Source organism: Triticum urartu, chromosome 6 (assembly GCF_003073215.2).
Source record: "Triticum urartu cultivar G1812 chromosome 6, Tu2.1, whole genome shotgun sequence".
In the NCBI taxonomy this organism is placed as follows: domain Eukaryota; kingdom Viridiplantae; phylum Streptophyta; class Magnoliopsida; order Poales; family Poaceae; genus Triticum; species Triticum urartu.
Window position 1 is genome coordinate 26,692,870 of NC_053027.1, and position 21,044 is coordinate 26,713,913.

Below are 21,044 nucleotides of genomic sequence, written 5' to 3' on the forward strand. Positions count from 1 at the left end.
GCCATCGTCGATTTCTTCCGACCAACCATCAATGTCGAGAGAAAGGCAAGCATTTCAAAGGCGAGGCAGATCACTGGAAGAAGCCCGCCATGCGCACCGGTGATCACGTGCTAGCAATGGTCAGTGATTTACACTACGTAATCTTTGGAAAGGGTCCCGGTGGACTAGCTGTTCCGAATGACGCTGAGGGACACGCACCCATGTGGAAGAAGAAATCTATATTTTGGGACCTACCCTATTGGAAAGACCTAGAGGTCTGCTCCTCAATCGACGTGATGCACGTGACGAAGAACCTTTGCGTGAACCTACTAGGCTTCTTGGGCGTGTATGGGAAGACAAAAGATACACCTGAGGCACGGGAGGACTTGCAACGTTTGCACGAAAAAGATGGCATGCCTCCGAAGCAGTATAAAGGTCCTGCCAGCTACGCTCTTATGAAAGAAGAGAAAGAAATCTTCTTTGAATGCCTGCTCAGTATGAAGGTCACGACTGGCTTCTCGTCGAATATAAAGGGAATAATAAATATGCCAGAGAAAAAGTTTTAGAACCTAAAGTCTCATGACTGCCACGTGATTATGACGCAATTGCTTCCGGTTGCATTGAGGGGGCTTCTACCGGAAAACGTCCGATTAGCCATTGTGAAGCTATGTGCATTCCTCAATGCAATCTCTAAGAAGGTGATCGATCCAGAAATCGTACCAAGGCTAAGGAGTGATGTGGCGCAATGTCTTGTCAGTTTCGAGCTGGTGTTCCCACCATCCTTCTTCAATATCATGACGCACGTCCTAGTTCATCTAGTCGACGAGATTGTCATCCTGGGGCCCGTATTTCTACATAATATGTTCCCCTTTGAGAGGTTCATGGGAGTCCTAAAGAAATATGTCCGTAAACGCGCTAGGCCAGAAGGAAGCATCTCCATGGGCCATCAAACAGAGGATGTTATCGGGTTTTGTGTTGACTTCATTCCTGGCCTTAAGAAGATAGGTCTCCCTAAATCGCGGTATGGGGGGAGACTGACTGGAAAAGGCACTCTTGGAAGAGACTCAATAATGTGCAGGGACGGATATTCTTGGTCTCAAGCACACTACACAGTTCTACAGAACTCTACCTTGGTGACCCCGTATGTTGATGAACACAAGAACAGTCTGCGCTCCAAACACCCGGAGCAGTGCGACGACTGGATTACATGTGAACACATCTGTACTTTCAGCAGTTGGGTGGAAACACGTCTAAGAGGTGACAACACTGTTTGTGATGAGTTGTACTTGTTGTCCAGGGGACCATCTGTGACGGTATTGACTTACAAAGGATACGAGATAAATGGGAATACATTTTACACGATCGCCCAAGATCAAAAGAGCACCAACCAAAACAGCGGTGTCCGCTTTGATGCAGCAACCGAGAGCGGAAAGGACACATATTATGGTTACATAGTGGACATATGGGAACTTGACTACGGACCTGATTTTAAGGTCCCTTTGTTTAAGTGCAAATGGGTCAATCTGTTAGGCGGCGGGGTACAGGTAGACCCACAGTACGGAATGACAACAGTGGATCTGAAAAATCTTGGGTACACTGACGAACCGTTCGTCCTAGCCAATGATGTGGCACAGGTTATCTATGTGAAGGACATGTCTACCAAACCGAGAAAAACAAAAGATAAGGAAGCAAATACATCATACGATGAGCCAAAGCGCCACATAGTTCTTTCAGGAAAAAGGGACATCCTGGGAGTGGACGGCAAGACAGACATGTCTGAAGATTATGAAAAGTTTCATGAAATTCCTCCCTTCAATGTCAAGGCTGACCCAAGCATCCTGATAAACAATGAAGATTATCCATGGTTACGGCGCAATAAGCAAATGACACAAGCGAAGAAAAAGTGAAGACTTTCTCCCGCAACTATTATGATGATACCATGCCTACTTTGTAACACACGAACATTCTACCATTGTCCGTTTTGTACATGCACATGCTATGTGGGTGAAATTATGATACCATCCCAACTTTCAACTTTTTCAGAGTTCATTTGAAATGCTTTCATGTCTTATGGTTCAAGGTTTTATGTGTTGAGGCAAATGGATCAATATGTCAGGAGGCGGGGTACAGGTAGACCCACAGTACGGTATGACAACAGTGGATCTAAACAATCTTGGGTACACAGACGAACCATTCGTCCTAGCCAATGATGTGGCGCAGTTATTGTCCGAAACTTTGATACTTCGAAAGTGATTATCAATTTTGTACACGAAGTGCATCAAGTTTTCTCTATAAGCGCATCTATTCTCATTTTTTTAGTAAGTTAATCACAAACTTGTGATTCAAACAATTTTCAAAGAATTCAAATTTTAACTATTCAAATTTGAAAACTAATGGCACTAACAGAAAGTTTAGAATTTTTCTAAAACTAATGGCACTAAAAGAAAGTTTATAATTTTGCTAACCTAAAAGCAAACATAATTAAAAATTAAAGCAAAAAAACAAAAGAAAATAAATAATGCAAAAAACAAATAAAAAAAACAGGAAAAAACTATTTTTATAGTAAAGTTAATCACAAAATAAAATAAATAAAGCAACAAAGAAAAAAAACTAAAAAAGTGTTTTCAAATTTGAAAACTAATGGCACTAACAGAAAGTTTATAATTTTTCTAAACTAATGGCACTAACAGAAAGTTTATAATTTTGCTAACCTAAAAGCAAACAGAATTAAAAATTAAAGCAAAAAACAAAAGAAAATAAATAATGCAAAAAACAAATCAAAAAACAGGAAAAAAAACTATTTTTATTGTAAAGTTAATCACAAAATAAAATAAATAAAGCAACAAAGAAAACAAAAAAACTAAAAAAGTGTTTTCAAATTTGAAAACTAATGGCATTAAAAAAAAGTTTATAATTTTTCTAAAACTAAAAGCATAAAGAATTAAAAAATAAAGCAAAAAACAAAAGAAAAATAAATAAAGCAACAAAAAAACAAAAAAAATGCCACCTACTGGGCCACCACGGCCTGAATACGACTAGAAACCCTACCATGGGCCAGGATTCAGGCCCGCAGCAGGCCCAGTAGGCCCACAGGCATTGCAGTGACAGATTAGGCCCGAAAGCCTACAGTTGAGAGGAGCTCGGGAGGGTGGGCCCAGCAGCGCTTATAAACCACTCCCGAGCCCTCTCAACTAGCGAGGTGGGACTAAACTTTTGGGCGCGAGGCAGCACAAGGCCATTGTTCCCGGTTGGTGGCACCAACCGGGACTAAAGGGGGCATTGGTCACGGTTGGTGGCACCAACCATGACCAATGCCCCCCTTTAGTCCCGGTTGGTGCCACCAACCAGGACCATAGGCCTCTGCTTCCCGCCCTTTCGGCTGCTGAAAAGAGACCTATGGTCCTGGTTGGTCGCACGAACCGGGACCATAGGTGTGCATTGGTACCGGTTCGTGCCACGAACCGGGACCATTGCTTTGGGTATATAAGGTAGCACATGTGAAAATTTCGCCAACCGCTAACATTCGCCCCCGACGCCGCCAGGTCGTTCGTCGTCATCGTCGCCGCCCCGAGCCCGTCGTCGCCCGCTCCCCGCCGCCGTCGCCCCGCACTGCCGCAGGCCTTCTCCCCATCGTTGCATGCGCCGTCGCTGGCCTCCTCCTCATCGCTGCGTGCGCCATCTCCGGCCACCTCCCCGTCGCCCCGCGCCGCGTCCCCGGCTTCCCCCGCGCCGTCGCCGGGCCTCCTCCCCGTCCCCGGCCTCCTCCCCGTCGCGCCCCCAGTGAGCTCCCCCCTTCCCATCGATCCCTGTCGCTCTGACCATCGCCGCCGCCGCTGCTCTCTGTGTGTGATAAATTTTTTATATGTGTATGTATATGCTCATATGTATTTGGATTTGGCTATGTATGTATGTATATGCTCATATGTATGGTATGATGTATGTATATGCTCTCTGTATATGGATTTGGCTATGTATATGCTCTCTGTATATGCTCATATGTATGTATGTTCATATAGCATTTTTTCTATATATGAATTATTTTTTTGTTCATGGATATATGCTAAAGAAAACGAGGGGGGATAGATGATGATGAGGGGTCGAGAGGGGGACGAGAGGTCGAGAGGGGTCGAGGGGAGAAAAAAATGTTATCAGGGACGAGGGTCGTCGAGGGGTCGAGAGAGGGACGAGGGGTCGAGAGGGGTACGAACCGGGACCAATACTCTGTGTATATAAGCAGGACTTAGAAAGAAGAAGAGGAGAGGAAGAAGAGGAGAAATAAATAAGAAGAAGAAAAAAGAAGAAAAAGAAGAGGAGAAGAATAAAGGAATAGTGGAGAAGAAGAGAAAATAGAATTTATTCTATTTTTTCTTCTTCTCCACTATTCCTTTCTTCTTCTCCTCTTTTATTTCTTCTTTTTTTCTTCGATCTTCACCTGTAGCTATTCCTTTCTTCTTCTCCTCTTTCTTCTTCTTCTTCTTCTTTCTTCTTAATTTTTATCGGGAACGAGGGTGTCGAGGATCGCCGAGGGGTCGAGGGTCGGGAACTAGGGTAGAGGGTCGAGGGTCGTTAAGGGGTCAAGGGTCGAGGGTTTCAGGGTCGAGGGTTCGAGGGTTCTATTAGGGTCGAGATCGAGGGTCGAGGGTTCCAGGGTCGTCTAGGGGTCGAGGGTTCCAGGGTCGTCGAGGGTTCGAGGGGTCGAGGATCGCCGAGGGGTCGAGAGAGGTTTCCTAGTGTCAAAGTATTGAAGAAATCCATGGCTTCATCATTAGCCGGAAGTAACCAGGGCATGACGAAGTCCTCCAAAGTTATTTTGGAATGGTGTCCCGGATAGGATAATTTGCCTTTTTGTATGAATTTCAGCAAAGGCCTTCCAAATAACGATATTTGGAAGGTTCTTGCTGAACTTTGTACCAAAAAGCGAATTATCCTATCTAGGACTCCGTTCCAAAATAACTTTGGAGAGCTTCGTACCATCATGCACCTGTTACTTTCGCCTAATGATGAAGACATGGTTTTGTTGAATCCTTTGACACTAGGCAACCTCCCGACCCCTCGGCGATCCTCTCGAACATGAGAGGAAGAAGAGGATCGCCGAGGGGTCGAGGGTTCCAGGGTCGTCGAGGGTTCGAGGGGTCGAGGATCGCCGAGGGGTCGAGAGAGAGATTTCCTAGTGTCAAAGTATTGAAGAAATCCATGGCTTCATCATTAGCCAGAAGTAACCAGGGCATGACGAAGTCCTCCAAAGTTATTTTGGAATGGTGTCCCGGATAGGATAATTTGCCTTTTTGTATGAATTTCAGCAAAGGCCTTCCAAATAACGATATTTGGAAGGTTCTTGCTGAACTTTGTACCAAAAAGCGAATTATCCTATCTAGGACTCCGTTCCAAAATAACTTTGGAGAGCTTCGTACCATCATGCACCTGTTACTTTCGCCTAATGATGAAGACATGGTTTTGTTGAATCCTTTGACACTAGGCAACCCTCCCGACCCCTCGGCGATCCTCTCGAACATGAGAGGAAGAAGAGGATCGCCGAGGGTCGAGGGTTCCAGGGTCGTCGAGGGTTCGAAGGGGTCGAGGATCGCCGAGGGGTCGAGAGAGAGTTTCCTAGTGTCAAAGTATTGAAGAAATCCATGGCTTCATCATTAGCCAGAAGGTAACCAGGGCATGACGAAGTCCTCCAAAGTTATTTTGGATGGTGTCCCGGATAGGATAATTTGCCTTTTTGTATGAATTTCAAGCAAAGCCTTCCAAATAACGATATTTGGAAGGTTCTTGCTGAACTGTACCAAAAAGCGAATTATCCTATCTAGGACTCCGTTCCAAAATAACTTTGTGAGAGCTTCGTACATCATGCACCTATTACTTTCGCCTAATGATTGAAGACATGGTTTTGTTGATCCTTTGACACTAGGCAACCTCCCGACCCTCGGCGATCCTCTCGAACATGAGAGGAAGAAGAGGATCGCCGAGGGGTCGAGGGTTCTAGGGTTGTCGAGGGTTCGAGGGGCCGAGGATCGCCGAGGGGTCGAGAGAGAGATTTCCTAGTGTCAAAGTATCGAAGAAATCCATGGCTTCATCATTAGCCGGAAGTAACCAGGGTGACGAAGTCCTCCAAAGTTATTTTGGAATGGTGTCCCGGATAGGATAATTTGCCTTTTTGTATGAATTTCAGCAAAGGCCTTCCAAATAACGATATTTGGAAGGTTCTTGCTGAACTTTGTACCAAAAAGCGAATTATCCTATCTAGGACTCCGTTCCAAAATAACTTTGGAGAGCTTCGTACCATCATGCACCTGTTACTTTCGCCTAATGATGAAGACATGGTTTTGTTGAATCCTTTGACACTAGGCAACCTCCCGACCCCTCGGCGATCCTCTCGAACATGAGAGGAAGAAGAGGATCGCCGAGGGGTCGAGGGTTCTAGGGTCATCGAGGGTTCGAGGGGTCGAGGATCGCCGAGGGGTCGAGAGAGAGATTTCCTAGTGTCAAAGTATTGAAGAAATCCATGGCTTCATCATTAGCCAGAAGTAACCAGGGCATGACGAAGTCCTCCAAAGTTATTTTGGAATGGTGTCCCGGATAGGATAATTTGCCTTTTTGTATGAATTTCAGCAAAGGCCTTCCAAATAACGATATTTGGAAGGTTCTTGCTGAACTTTGTACCAAAAAGCGAATTATCCTATCTAGGACTCCGTTCCAAAATAACTTTGGAGAGCTTCGTACCATCATGCACCTGTTACTTTCGCCTAATGATGAAGACATGGTTTTGTTGAATCCTTTGACACTAGGCAACCTCCCGACCCCTCGGCGATCCTCTCGAACATGAGAGGAAGAAGAGGATAAAAAGAAGAGGAAGAAGAAAAAAAAAGAGGAGAAGAAAGAATAGAGGAGTTCTTCTCCTCTATTCTTTCTTCTCCTCTTTTTTTTCTTCTTCCTCTCTTTTTTTATCGGGAACGAGGGTCGTCGAGGGACATAGATGTAGTGTCGTCGTTGTCGATATATACCCCCTCCCGATAGCTTCAACACGTGGGGGGGGGTCGATATTACCCCCTCCTTGAAGCAGTTCTCGAGGCCACCCCAAACCCTTGAAGCGTTGTCGAGGCCACCCCAACCCTAGAGAAGCAGCGTCGAGGCCACTAATTAATATATATGATTCCTTACTATGATTAGGAAGCTAGTTCTACGTTTGCCACTAATATATCCATCTGTCATGTTTGAATAATAATTGCCATGTTGTAAATATTTGTAGAAACTATGGACACCGCCCGAGACGAAGCAAAAGAAGCGTTGTTGAGGGACATAATCGCAGAAGGAAGTGATGCCGTCTCGTTGTTTCTCAACGACACGATGGTCTGGAAGGAGAGGGTGAAGAAGCTGGCTACGGTGACCTAATGCCGGTGCAAGAAGAAAACATGAGGACGGCTCCGGTGACCCAATGCCGGTGCAAGAAGGAGACCGTGATGACGGCTCCGGTGACCGAACCGAGTCCGGCCAGGTATATATATTAGTTAAGCCTGTGCTGACTAGCTGATTGATGCATTCATTGTTTTGGTATGTACACATATTAATTAAGTCTTTGTTCTTTTTTCTAGCCCTCCGGATCGAGCACAACTTCGGTAAAGAGACGAGGCCCGAAGAAAAAGTTGAGCTCGGATGAAAAGTTTGAGATCATAGCAATCGCGCCCGACGGCCAACCGATTGAACCCATCCGAACAAAGAACACATTTGTTGCTCAGTGCGGGGTTCTGGTTAGGGACAAGAACCCGATCAGCATCCAGCAATGGTTAAAGCCGCATACAGAAGACCCTGAGGTGTCTTACGTCAATGATATGCAGAAAAATGATCTTTGGGCTGAGCTGGAGTCAAATTTCACCCTACCGCCAGAGGATAATCCAGAGAACCCAGTTAAAGAGCAATTAATCAAGTCTTTTGCTCTTAAGAGGATGGCAGAACTATTCAGGAGGTGCAAGAAAGAGCTGAATAAGTTTGTCGAAAATAATGAGACACCAGAATTCAAGGGAAGATATGAGAAGATTAGAGATCACAGATCCGCATTTGTGGCCCACAAGACATCGGAAAAGAGTAAGAAGATGTCGGCGACAAACAAGCAAAATGCTGTGAAGAAGAAGCATCACCATCGCACGAGGTCAGGTGGCTACGTCGTAGCCCGGCCTAAGTGGGCCAAGACTGAGAATGATCTGGTTGATAAAGGGATCGAACCAGAGACAATTAACTGGCCAGACCATTGCCGGACTTGGTTCTTCGGGGCTGGCGGAACCATGGACCCTGTAACAGGGAAGTGCATTTGGACGAACGATCAAATGGACATACCAGTCAGGAAGCTTAAGCAGTATATCGAAGCAGTGCAGCAAGGGATGTTCTTTCCAGACAGAGAGAACGACGAGCTCACAATGGCCCTCGGGAATCCTGAGCACCCTGGACGGACACGAGGCACGCCAGGCTCCATTCCGTGGAAGGTTGGGTTTCCGGACGCAGGCGGTTACAAATCCCATGAGAGGAGGAAAAAAGTGTAGCAGACCCAAATGCAGGCACTACAAGCAAGGGTAGACGCGATAGAGGAACAAGAAGCAAATCGCAGCAAATGTACTGCCGAAGCTTCCCCCGAAGCTACCCCGCCATCTCAGCGGAGAAGCAGCGTGGCTTCCACCGAGCTGCTTCAGCCGGAGCATGCCTTGACGGCTCCTGCCAGCTATCCCGTGGATGCTATCACGGAGTCTCAAAATTGCCACCTTATGACGCAATGGATGAATTTGAAGGTCAAGGCGGCTGTTGGCTCTGTTTATCCTACTGAACCCGGCGCAACTTTTCACTGCCGGCCGATTCCAGAAGGATATGCTAGGGTGATGGTGGATGAAATAACGGAGGGATTTGAGGACCTCCAGCTTGACCACCCTACCGGTGAAGGGGAGACTCGGCTGGGGTCTGCTCTGAAGACTCCATGCCTATGGCGGAAGGAGCTCATCAACCTTCCGAACTGGACGCCTCTGCCTCCTCCTCCTCCTCCGTTGAGTCAGGGCACTCCGCCTCCTCCACCGCCTCCTCCTCCGGCGAGTGACGATCAGGGCCCTCGGCCGGCTCCTTCTCCGGCGCGTGGCGGCACTCCGCCTGCGTCGGCGCGCCCGAGCAGCCAGCCTCCTCCTTCTCCGCCTCGTCAGCAAGGGCGGAAGAGACCCGCCGCCGCTCCAGCAGCTGCTCCGGCGCGTCGTAGTCCTTCTCCTCCGCCTCGTAAGCAAGTAAAGAAGACAACCGCTTCGTCTGCTCGGCCGGCGTCTAGCAGTACAACCAGAGGCGGGAGGACATACAGATTCGGTCCTTCTCTGAAGAGTCCACAGAAGTTACCATACGAGAGGACCCCGGAGGAGAACGCGAAGATCGCGCGAACCGAAGTGGATGACTGGTTTCAAGGGTTGAAAGGAAAGAGACATCCACCTCCGGAGGAGAAGGTAGATCCGGTGAAAGTGAAGCGCACTCTGGCTGCCCTGGCAAAACCACCCAAGTCTCCGCCGAAAGGCAAATATGAGCGCATTATTGCAAAGACATGGGCCGAAGCGGAGCGGTCGGGAAGTACAGTTAGTGATCAAAGGCTGAAAGAACGACGAGCATCTGGGAAACAAATTGCCCAGCTCGGCGAACAAGCGAAGCAATCATGCCACCCGCTCAAGGTGCCTAGCGACATCGTCGATCCGAGGATGGTGCCCGGTTATTGCAATGTTGACGATTACCTGCCCGACGATGTACATTATGATCCCATGGAGGTGCAGATACACAGATGCGAGTACGGGAAGCCTCTCGTCAAAGGTGAAAAATCTTTAACAACGATGATGCGAAGATTACATGATTGGAACTTGAAAATCTGCAGAGAGTCTGGGGGGAGGAGTACTTTGTATGCGAGATTTAAACCGAAGCATGACCTCGTTGGAATTGAACTGTTGCCTATTCCATTTGAGGAGTTCTATCAGTTTTTCAACCAATTGGCCGTCGATAAAACAACGGTCACCTGCTACTGTCTGTAAGTACTACTACTTCTGTCATTAAGTCTCTCTATATATCTCATCTCTTTCATTGCATGTATTTATAATTATCCTCACTATATTATGCAGATTGAAGATAGCCGAATTGAAGAAAAGGCAAATCGGTGATATTGGGTTCGTTAACACATATCTCATACATGCAACTGAGGTTGAACATCGTCCCGAAGATACCGAGGCCAACTTGCTACGATCATTCAAAAAAAATGAAAACAAAGATATAATACTCTTTCCTTACAACTTCAAGTGAGTGTTACTGTCTTGTGCATATTCGGTTTCCCTTATATATTAGTCCAGGTTATAGTAATGTAATTCATGAGTTATGCATGCGTGCGCAGGTACCACTATATTCTCCTAGAGATTAGGCTTGAGCAGGGAGTAGTAATTGTCTTGGACTCTAAATGAAAAGATCCCCAGGAGTATGCGGACATGACTGAAATCCTCAAGAAGTAAGTTAAATCGATCATTATCCACCATATCAGCAACTTTGTTCATTTCCTGATATCAAGTAATTGTTTTCTTTGTCTGGCAGGGTTTGGAGAAAATTCACCAGAAAAGTTCCGGGACTGCCGAAGGAGCTGGAATTTAGACACCCGAAAGTAAGTACTATAGTAGCATGTTCCGCGCATCTCCTAGTGATTCAAGTGCTAGTTTCATCAATACCATTTAGCATTCTTGCTTATCAGTTTGATTAACCTCTATTTCTTGTACAGTGGTTGTGGCAGGAACAAGGGAATGATTTCTGTGGATACAACGTCTGTGAGTCCATCTGCCACACGACCTGTGAGCGGGGCGGGTACTCTGACGAACAATATGAAGTACGTAAATGACAACATTCACAATTTTATTTTATTACCATCATTTGTGTTGAGTTTCATTCATTCATATATATATGTATTGACCCTCTTCTTCATATTAGATGTTTCGGAAGAGGGATGAACTCCTAGCACCAGCTCGCATGCGAGCAATTCAAGAGGAATTGGCGGCATTCTTTCTTGACCACGTGATCGCTGAAGACGGAGAATACTATGTGGACCATGAGTCCATATGATTATATTTGTAAGAGATAATTATTGTATATATGTAGCCGATTAGTAGAAAAAGGGCCTTCAGTCCCGGTTCATAAGGGCCTTTAGTCCCGGTTCTGGAACCGGGACTAAAGGGTCGGTACTAATGCCTATCCCTTTAGTCCCGGTTCAATCCAGAACCGGGACTAAAGGGCGCGGCCACGTGGAGCTCCACCTTTTTATGATTTTTTTTTGAAATTTAAATTTTTTTTGAATTTTTTTTTATTTCAAATTTCTAAATTATTTTAACATCTAGTCTGTAAGCACCACCCCTCATCACTTCTCAATTTATCCTCTAATCACCCCTCATCATTCCAAATCATCTAACTTCCCGAACGGTCACCCATCCTCCCACTCCCCGAGCCTGAGCATGCTTAACTTCCGGGTTCTATTCTCCCTCGCTCCAAGTCCGCACTTGTTGTTTTCCTCACAATACTAAGATGTCAATCCTATTAACCTTCAGGAATTTTGCTTGAGCATGAAGTGACACATTTCATAGTTTGATTTTGAAACTATTGTTTTAAAAAACAATAATTATTTAGTAACACTAATATTTCTTGAATAATTAGTTTGACCACTGTTTGACCATAATTTGACCACAGTTTGACCAGATTTGACCAAAATTGAAATAACAGAAATAATTATTAGTAACACTAATATTCTAGAATAATTAGTTTGACCATTGTTTGACCACAGTTTGCCCACTGTTTGAATTTTTTTCGATTTTTTTCACTCTAGATCTTAAAAGCCCCGTAACTTTTTTCTATTAGGTTTTTGAGGATTTTGAAAATGTTTAACGGGGTTCCGGTTCGTGCCTCAAACCGGGACTAAAGGTCTAATCTTTAGTCCCGGTTTGAGGCACGAACCGGGATCAATGGTTGTGGGCCAGGAGCGAGGCCCATTGGTGCCGGTTCATCCCCCCAACCGGGACAAAGGTCCAGATGAACCGGGAACAGTGGCCCACGTGGCCCGGCCGGCCCCCTGGGCTCACGAACCGGGACCAATGCCCCATTGGTCCCAGTTCTGAACTGAACCAGGACTAATGGGCTGACCCGGCCTGGACCAAAGCCCTGTTTTCTACTAGTGCCGGTAGTATCGGATAGATATACGAGAACTTGTTGTTCGACCAATCTATCGGAGAAGGAGAGGTGGTCGATATCACTTCTCTCTGTATGCATATATGTTCATGACGATCTTCTGTTTCCTTCGTTTGCTTACTAGCTAGCTAGTGTGCCTAGTCCTCTCTATACGTATGTATAGTACGTAGCGTCGACCAAGCACGGACATAAGAGAAGACACTTCTCTCTATTAATTATAGCTAGCTAACACAATATATGAAACACCTAAATTAACCCCCCAAAACCCCCAAACACCCCCCCTTTAAAAAAAACAAAAACCCCAACCACAGAAATGCTGACGCGTGGATGCCTATTGGTCCCGGTTAGTGCCACCAACCGGGACCAAAGGGTCTCCTGCCTGGGCTCTGCATATAGGCCACGTGGAGGCCCATCTGTCCCGGTTCTGGATTGAACCGAGACTAAAGGGACAGGGCATTAGTACCGACCCTTTAGTTCCGGTTCCAGAACCGGGACAAAAGGCCCTTACGAACCGGGACAACAGACCCTTTTTCTACCAGTGTACCATTGTAGTAGTGGTGCATATACATACGCGCACAACAACAAAGTAATATAACTATATATCGAAATAATTCATACTTGCTTTCTCCCTTATATAGTAGGTGGTGTCAAATTCTTGCTACTATGACATGAAGGCTTCATTCAGACCAGTGATGATACTTTGCGCAACATAAATGGGAAAGTAGAGGCAATCTTCCATATAATGAAGTTTATAATGTATGTGTTTATATTGTACTATAATTGTTTGAATAACTTAGCATATGTTCAGATGCATGATATCTGTAATTTAAGCGCTTGAATTTTAAATATAAATATAATTTTATTAATAAATATGTACCCCTATAATAACTAGCCCGTGCAGTTGCATGGGTAGATGACTAGTGATTACAATCTTGTTTGTGTGCAAGTCAAGCTTCTCTAGTTTACACATAACAACTTGTAGAACATTACAAAATTTATGTTTGCTAATAAATTCTAGAACACTACAACACTTGACATCTAAAAGGAATTTGATGAGTCATGGCCTACTAAAGCAAGTTACATTACTAGTCTTATCTATCTTAAGAGACCACACAAGATTACAAACTAAGTACCGTGACAGCCATGCTTATCTAGTTTATGCGTAACAATTTGCAGAAAATTACAAACTTAGTTTCAGAAAAATAGGCAATCTAGATTAGTGTTTGAGTTGTAAAGTAAATAAGATGAGTCATGTGTGCTATCACACCTTTTTGGTGGTGGAATGATAGTGCAACAACAAGGAACTTTAATGACAAGTCCAAGAATACACTTGTAAGTAGTGCCACCAAACATAACATACCAAATTATGATTTTGAGAAGCATCCAAGCACTTTCCACACAAGCAATGCCAATTGTGAAAGAGATCATTCCATGGCAGCTATAAATAGCCCCGTAGCAAGACGATCATCCTTCCTCATCCCATCATTCTCATAAGTAGAGCGCATCATTTAAGCAAGCAAGATGTGGTCAATACAAATCCACCATGAAGACCTTTCTCATCCTTTCCCTCCTTGCTATCGTGGAGACCACCGCCGCAACTGCAGTTAGAGTTCCAGTGCCACAATTGCAGCCACAAAATCCATCTCAGCAACAGCCACAAGAGCAAGTTCCATTGGTACAACAACAACAATTTCTAAGGCAGCAACAACAATTTCCAACACAACAACCATATCCGCAGCCGCAACCATTTCCATCACAACAACCATATCTGCATCTGCAACCATTTTCGCAGCCGCCACTACCCATATTCGCAGCCGCAACAATTTCGACCACAACAACCATATCCACAACCGCAACCACAGTATTCGCAACCACAACAACCAATTTCGCATCAGCAGCAGCAGCAGCAGCAACAACAACAACAACAACAACAATGACAAAAACAAATCCTTCAACAAATTTTGCAACAACAACTGATTCCATGCATGGATGTTGTATTGCAGCAACACAACATAGCGCATGGAAGCTCACAAGTTTTGCAATAAAGTACTTACCAGTTGTTGCAAGAATTGTGTTGTCAACACCTATGGCAGATCCCTGAGCAGTCGCAGTGCCAAGCCATCCACAATGTTGTTCATGCTATTATTCTGCATCAACAACAAAAACAACAACAACAACCATTGAGCCAGGTCTCCTTCCAACAGCCTCAGCAACAATATCCATCAGGCCAGGGCTCCTTTCGGCCATCTCAGCAAAACCCACAGGCCCAGGGCTCTGTCCAGCCTAAACAACTGCCCCAGTTCGAGGAAATAAGGTACCTAGCGCTACAGACGCCACCTGCAATGTGCAATGTCTACATCCCTCCATATTGCACCATCGCGCCATTTGGCATCTTTGGTACTAACTGAGAAGAGAATAACTCTAGTTACTAGATATACTAGTACACTGCCCGTGCGTTGCCACGGGCTTTTTCAAATTTGTACTGATTGCATATATAAACACGATGCATGTGAAATTTGACATGTATAGAAAAGATAGACAGTAACAAATGAAAAATAGTTGAAATCCACTCCACTTGCAATAATTTCGATAAAAATGTAATTAGCCGACTTGTACTATGAGATCTGATCCACAAAGTAGAAAAGTGGTACAAAAACATACACCCTCCACCTGCAAGTACTTGTCTGAGAAATGGATTATCCATTCTCCGAGAAGTATTTCTGAACGGAGAGAGTACAACTATTTGTCGTGCACTATACTTTAATTGATGGATATCACTTGCATGTCTTTTTATGCTTAAGACCAATAGTCTCACAAAGCATGTCCATTGTTATTGTTCAATAATTGAATACCACACATGGGAGGATTTTGTTCCCTCAAAACAAATGTTCGAAGATACTACAACCAGAAACTTGATTGCATTATGAACTTGCCTGGAAAATTATTACATATGAAATTAGGCACTTGGAGGTTACCATTTAGGAACTACTGCAAAAAACACATGATTCCTACCATTTAGTAACCATTGTTGCATAAAATATTTCAACCCTTTCCCATCTACTATTCATATCTCAAATGATTTAGGACAGTCCGCATCTACTTTTCTTGGCTCAAATGGATTGACGTCCGTCCAGCTGCACTCAACTTTTAGGATATTTCTTTTTTGAAAGTCATGAAAACAATCATACAGTAAGACCAATGGTGATCATAAATGTCACTTGTAATTAAGTGATACTACATCCGTCCGGAATTACTTGTCGCTCAAACGATGCTAGAACATGATATTATTTACAATAGGTTCTCCTCTCAGCATGTAACCACTCCGCCGACTATTGCACACAAACTTTGGCCTTTCTCTCCTCATAAAAACATATGAGCTCTCAAGGCAACATGGTGAGTGTCTATTTCTTATGGATATCACAACTGTTGTAATTTAACATGTTGACACATTTTCTTTTCAATGGAGTGGTGTCTAGCCCACACAAATGCAACACTTTTAAAGAACTAATGCTCTTGTTATCCATAGAGCTAGAACAAATAAACAAATAATTTGAGGTATGGCTCTCTAACATTAGATAACCCCATGTTAATTACATATATGTAATCCTTCTAGATATTTTGCTTCTAATAAATTTGCAGTATGCTTTTAACCTACTATTTTAGATCTCTCATAGAAAACACGGAATCATGTGCTTTGGTAACCATGCTAAAAATAATATACCTTACATAAAGGAATGGAGGTAGTATAACATTATGATCCTCATGTACAGTAGGGGGCCTTGTTGACTTTTTGTTACCACTAACTCACTCTTATTACATGGATGAAAAATGATTCTTTTTCTTTCTTAGATGGATGAAAAAAGACATTGGGGAGAGGATGTAGTGGAACTGGGAATGCTATGTTTAGTAGCACAAATAGTTACCAGCTTTAGCATGATGTGGGAAGGTCCAAGTCTTGAAACTCTTTGACACAGTACGCAAAGTTGAATGCCAGCCCGTACTGACAACATTTAGTACAAGCTCAATTAAGAAGACAACATATTAATGTATTGAAAATTATAATCCTGCCAATAAATGTAGACCTTCATTATTATTCACCCAGGGTCTGTTTATGTTTTACCTGTGAGGCATTACATTTGTCATCACTTTAATATTTTTCTTCATGCAAAAAAAATTGCCTTTTTATTTAATCATATACACTGCTGCTAGTCGACTCAGCTTAATGCATACAATCAACGAGAATTGCTTTGCATGCCATTAACTAACTATCACCAATAAAAGAAAGCTTTTGCTTTGGAATGCAGAGTTTAGGCTCAAGGACCTCCAGCTCTCGGCCACCATGGTACAAGAGATGCTGAGAGTATGCTCTTTAGTGTATGAGAAAGTGTGAAATTATCTAGGGAGACTTAGTAAATTTTTCTCTGCCATAGTGTTACTCCAATCAAAATCAACCTATATGGTATATAAGGCAAAATGTCATATGAATTGGGATATCCCAAGCTGATGTTCTTTGATAGTACTGTAGATGGTAACCCTGTTGCATGTAAATTTGGGCCTCTGTGTAATCTGGACTTCAGACACTGAATGTCGATTTCAGGGATGATGATACGACGTTTTGAGCAGCATTAAGCACGGACATTTTTTGAGCATCTATAATATAAATGCCCTCAATAAAACATGTCATATTTAATAGGTGATAAGGCAAGTCTGCAATAATAATATCGTAACAAGCTTCAACATTGCACACGCAACTTTTGTTTCTAAACAAAAAAGGTTATATAAAGATGATACAAATACGACACCGAACCCTAAAGCATAGCTCTTAAAAGTAAATAAATAAAATGAAAGTGGAATGTGATATGCTTAAATGAGGGTTGAAATACACTGAGAGCAGATTGTTACCCTTGCTCGGATTTAACTTTTTTGCAAAGAAGATCGCCGGCACTCAGATGGGCAAGCCCAAACTGGTTCAAGATCTAAACACACTGACTACCTTTGCCACTGCCTCGCCCTCCTGCTCTAGCAATATCAGCCATGGACTGATTATCTCAAACATATATACGGCTTCTATGGTGTATGCAAATCTTAGGCTTATGAACAAGATATACTTGGTCAATAATACAACTTATCGTCCACTTCACCCTCAAGCTTAAGTAGAGTAGTAGACAAATTATCGTAAACTGCAGTGAGTAGAATAGTAGACAAGTTACCATCGGCCTGGTTATGCATGCATGAGACGAGACAGATGGATGGATTTTGTATAGATCGGATGTTGTCTGATGCTGGCTCTTGCAGTAGCAACTATGCTTGGACAACAACCTGCTTGTTCATGTGGTCCTGCCTCCTGCAGTGGATATAAATTACGAATATAAGTTTTACATTCGCTGTGGAATCGAACCAGGAAGATCTGAACCAAGTTTATATATTTTGTGCCTGCAATTCAATAGTAGTAAGGAATACATTCAATTTTTATGTTGCTTGAGAAAAAAGAAAAAACAGGGAAACAATAAAGTTATTCTTGCCTTGTTGATCTGAAAATATACAACCCCCATTTCTTCAGTATTTAACATGGAGGCATCATATCTGTGATTAAATGTTTTCTCATCTAATCTACGTCGCAAATTAAAAAATCGTTAGAACTGTCGTACTCATGAGATATTTTTGCTCCGAACACAACTCATAGTAGTAGAGAACAGTAAGCAAATTTGCATTGAACTTACCAAAGTGACTGAGGCACTGTATCTATGGAAGACCTTTGTAGTAAAGCAAGACATTAAGCATTAGGTGAGCATTCACTGTAGTATCAAGCTTGCCAACAACACAACATCCCTTATTTTTATCTACAAAAACCAGTAAACAAAGCATATGTAGTTCAACCAACATTGGAAGGTATCAGCACATAATTCTTTAATCGTCATGTATACAGGTAATTCAACATCTACACTATTCAAGTATCTTACAAAATCTTTACCGAGGAATTTAAACTGAAAGGCAAATATTCTTCATAGTGACAGCCTCAGTTTCAACCTTCAGCATACTGAAAAGGATCGAAGTAATTAACATCATAACTGACGAAAGTTGGTTCATCGAACATAACTCTGAAAATTTAAAACAAATAAAAGCGTTGTTGCGGCAAAGAAATGATGTCATGAACACAAACAAGTTTTGACTGGAAATTTCTCCTTAGTGCTAACTATAACTTTCTGGAGCAACTAATAGTAGTTTTTATAAAAGATAAACCCCAGCCTCCTCCAAAGCACTCAAGCTAGTTATTGGTTATACACCAGGCAAATAATTTGTGTCCTGATATCTTCCCAATCCGTACTTGGATTCTTAATTGGGTTTTGAACAATCACATATAAAGTATAATGATTCAACTTTCCCAGCAAGATCCCAGAATCTACAAAATATGAATCCCCTGACAATTTGCATACTGGAATAACCAGGACCCCTTATCCCAGAATCTACAAAATACGAATCCCCTGACAATTTGCATACTGGAATAACATATTATAAGAATATATTACCACCCCCAGAGGACAACCCCTAAGATTATGCACGGTAAAATCAAGGAAGAAATAGGTGGAAGTAGAACACAATTAGTGCACCTACTAAACACCTTTTACTTCTATTATATGTACCTAACTAAACCACTGATTACTCCACCACTAGCTGCCCCTGCAAGCCTTTAAAACCAACATCTTCCACATTGTGTCAGAGAGGAGCAGAAAACATAGAAAAACAAGAGGCACACATACATTATGCATATCTTTTGGAAGCTCGAGTTTGGGCTCTCAGGAGTATTCTTCCTTCATCCCGAGTTCCCAACCCACCATGCTGCAGAAAACAAAATCTGCCATATTAGTTCCTCGGGTAATGGAACTGGAGTACATCAGTTAATGCATCGATTGAGTGGAACCTTTGGGTGAGAGGTAGACCATGGTACTGAAGACGTTCTCGCAGTCGGCGCCGTTGCCGAACCTCATCATCTGCAGCGTCAGGTGGTACTTGTTCCTCGGGTACACGTGCATCCTCAACAACTTCATCCTACCCTGCGAACGAGGAGACATAGATATTGTATTTGGTTCATGCAATTTTTCTCCATTTTTCCGTATTCAATCCAATGGCGATGAGAACCTAGCAACCCGTGCAAGTGTACCATATGTCCATATGTGCAAGCTCCACCTCGTTGGGAAAAGTGAAAGAACATGTTAGTTCAAACGTACTTCATCTCCTATCGTCAACCTGTTCACAAAGACAGTAGCAACGTTCCTCATGCTAGGAGAGATGCAGTATCCAGCATTCCAGCCTCATCTTCTTTGAAGGCAACTATAGTACAGATACTCAAATAATTGGAATTTCGCGCAACACAACTATTGGAAAGAATCCAAGATCCGCCTTCAAAAGAAGCAAACACAACTACTGGAATTCGTGCTAAAAAAATATCTGCTGTTGTACGAACAATTGACTTCAATAACCAACAAACATATATACTCAAATAGAAGTCCTGGATTCAGAAATTCCTTGCACGTTCATCAGATCGATGTCGCTCCAACTCAGACTTGGATCCACGCAGGTGTACTTTCTCATCAGGACTTGGGAACTCGGGATAAGATTAGATCAGTTTCGTCTACTGCATCCAGCAGCGCGAGATCCATGTCGATTGTTGGGGAACGTAGTAATTTCAAAAAATTTCCTACGCACACGCAAGATCATGGTGATGCATAGCAACGAGAGGGGAGAGTGTCATCTATGTACCCTTGTAGATGGCAACGGAAGCGTTTGGTTGATGTAGTCGTACGTCTCCACGGCCCGACCTATCAAGCACCGAAACTACGGCACCTCCGAGTTCTAGCACACGTTCAGCTCGATGACGATCACCGGACTCCGATCCAGCAAAGTGTCGGGGAAGAGTACCGTCAGCATGACGGCGTGGTGACGATCTTGATGTACTACTGTCGCAGGGCTTCGCCTAAGCACCGCTACAATATTATCGAGGACTATGGTGGCAGGGGGCGCCGCACACGGCTAAGAATATGATCACGTGGATCAACTTGTTGTGTTTCTGGGGTGCCCCTGCCTCCGTATATAAAGGTTCAAGAGAGGAGGAGGCCGGCCGGCCCCTATGGCGCGCCAAGGAGGAGTCCTCCTCCTAGTAGGAGTAGGACTCCTACTAGGAGGGGGAAAGAAGAGGGGAGGGAGAGGGAAAGGGGGAGCGCCGCCCCCCCCTCTCCTAGTCCAATTCGGACCAGGGGGAGGAGGCGCGCGGCCCACCTTTGGCTGCCCCTCTCTCTCTCCACTAAGGCCCATATGGCCCATTACTTCTCCCGGGGGGGTTCCGGTAACCCTCCGGCTTTCCGGTTTTCTCCGAAATCACCCGGAACACTTCCGGTGTCCGAATATAGCCGTCCAATATATCAATCTTTATGTCTTGACCATTTCGAGACTCCTCGTCATGTCCGTGATCACATCCGGGACTCCGAACAACCTTCGGTACATCAAAACGTATAAACTCATAACATAACTGTCATCGAAACCTTAAGCGTGCGGACCCTACGGGTTCGAGAACGATGTAGACATGACCGAGACATGTCTCCGGTCAATAACCAATAGCGGGACCTGGATGCCCATATTGGCTCCTACATATTCTACGAAGATCTTTATCGATCAGACCGCATAACAACATACGTTGTTCCCTTTGTCATCGGTATGTTACTTGCCCGAGATTCGATCGTCGGTATCCAATACCTAGTTCAATCTCGTTACCGGCAAGTCTCTTTACTCATTCCGTAATACATCATCCTGCAACTAACTCATTAGTTGCAATGCTTGCAAGGCTTAAGTGATGT

At 43.8% G+C, this 21,044-nt stretch overlaps 1 long non-coding RNA gene and 1 pseudogene across 2 annotated transcripts; one reads left to right on the forward strand and one right to left on the reverse strand.

Annotated features, from left to right (window-relative positions):
• Positions 1 to 13,723: 13,723 nt before the first annotated feature.
• On the forward strand, positions 13,724 to 14,615 carry LOC125516056 (annotated as a pseudogene).
• A 2,238-nt stretch (positions 14,616 to 16,853) lies between these two features.
• On the reverse strand, positions 16,854 to 18,149 carry LOC125516257. Of its 2 annotated transcripts, none has more exons than XR_007287325.1 (2): positions 17,916 to 18,149; positions 16,854 to 17,800 (listed from the first exon to the last, which is right to left on the reverse strand). It is a non-coding gene; the product is annotated as an uncharacterized LOC125516257 (long non-coding RNA). The 2 variants fall into 2 exon arrangements; XR_007287324.1 differs by having other exon boundaries at positions 16,854 to 17,805.
• Between the last annotated feature and the right edge of the window lie 2,895 nt (positions 18,150 to 21,044).